Raw genomic sequence first — 2,099 nt, forward strand, 5'->3', positions numbered from 1 at the left:
AAAGCCATCTGTAGATATAAGCCTTCAACAAATGTTAAAAGAAAAATCTAAAATAATGCCACAGAGGATAATAGTTCAGAACTATATGGACCTTTATCAAGACACACTATTCATATTTACAGATGGATCAAAGCAGCCAGAGACCAGGCCGTACTAGGGCTGCTTTCTTCATTTCGCATTATGAAATAGCAGTTAAAAAAAGAACAGCAGATCATTTATCGATGTACACAGTAGAGCTTTCAGCAATTTTATTGGCAGTACAGTGGTTGGAAGGAAATAAACAGAACCTAAATGTAATCATAGCTTCTCTGACAGCTTATCTGCTCTATCTCGTTTTCAATCTGGGAAAACATCATGTAGACAAGATATCATATACCAGATATTCAACTTGCTTTTACTACTGTATGATAAAGCTGGATGTTTCCTTCCTTTGGGTTCCTGCTCATGAAGGGGACTACTGTATGATAAAGCTGGATGTTTCCTTCCTTTGGGTTCCTGCTCATGTAGGGGTGGAAAGATATTAGATAATCTGGCAAGCGGAGCGATAAAGCATGAAACAGTTGATATACAAAAACCATTATTAAGGGACATACAAACAAAATATGGCAAGAATACTGGGACATAACTGATACTGGACGACATCTGTATAGCATACAAAAACAAGTAGGCTTAAATAGTATCAGGCAGAGCAGGAATCCAAAGGAAGGAAAGATCATTACACGTCTTAGAATAGGTCATGCTGGTTTAAATGTTACATTACAGAGAATAGGAGAACACCCCACTGGTCTTTGCAACCACTGCAACACACAAGAGACAGTAAAACATATTTTATTAGGTATGAAGGTATGAAGAAGAAAGAAGGGAGTTAGAAACACAAGTTGGAAAACAAAACATGACAGTGGGAAATCTGCTAGGAAAAACAATGTCTAGGAAAATACATAGTCTCCTAATGAATTAATTTTGAATTATAAGTGAAAGAATTTAATAGAAATATAGGGGAGTGCGGGGTACAGAGTAACGCGGGGTAAGTTGTAACACACGTGGTTTAAATATTTCCACACATGCTAGCATAACCAAATTTACAGCATTTACTAGTTACTATATCAACATTATATAGAGACAAAAAGTGCACCAAAATTCAAAAGTGTTTTGAAGATATCGCTGAACATTTATTTTACCATAGTAAAATTATATTTCTGGCTTAAGTACATTTTTCATCTCAGTTTCTATTACTCATTTAAAATGAGACAAATCTGCTATTATTTTAATCTCCAATCTGTTATTTATCAGTTTAGATCATTTTTTAATGCTTCGCTAACTATCAGAAAAACAGTAACCGGTTTTAAATTCCAGTTGCGCAGATGGGGTATGTTGTAACACTGCGTTACAATGTGCTCTTCTATGACATTAGCGATGTAATTCACACTATTTACTTTAATACATTTTAATGATAAACGACGATTTATGTGGGACGTCCCAAACATGGTTGCAATGTGTTCATTGTCAAACTCCAAAAGCAGATTATTTTTCATTCTTAAAAAACGGCATTATTTTATTTGAAATAAATAATTATTTTATGTCATTGACAAAATATTTTAGTCATATATTTAGCGATCAGATAACATTTTAAGCTGTCATATGGTCATGTTACAACGTGCCCCTCAGATGTTACAATGTACCCCACCTACGGGGCATGTTGTCCCATTTCACTTCCAATTTTTGAGGGTGAATAAAGAAAAACGTATACACTGTAATTATGAAACAAAGCGACATATTTGTACTAGACAAGTGTGAAATTACTGTGGATAAATTATACTCTGAACCCCATGTGGATTTACACAATTTGAGAAAGTCAAAAAGTGTTATTTTGTGCCCCGCTCTCCCCTATAGGGGGAAGAAAAAAAAATATATATATGTGTTAATTTTTGTTTTTTTAAATTTAATTTAATGACATTTTTTCTCTCCATTTCCTTTCTTTCAAAGTACTGCCCACACTCCAGTCCAGTAGGTGGCGGTAAATGCACCTTTAACTTGGTTTGCCAACCGCCAATAAAATTAAAAGAAGAAGAAGCGTCTGCGCTATATTGGGCGGGCTTACT

The sequence above is a fragment of the Sinocyclocheilus grahami genome, unplaced genomic scaffold, assembly GCF_001515645.1.
Source record: "Sinocyclocheilus grahami isolate Dianchi unplaced genomic scaffold, SAMN03320097.WGS_v1.1 scaffold279.1, whole genome shotgun sequence".
Taxonomy (NCBI): domain Eukaryota; kingdom Metazoa; phylum Chordata; class Actinopteri; order Cypriniformes; family Cyprinidae; genus Sinocyclocheilus; species Sinocyclocheilus grahami.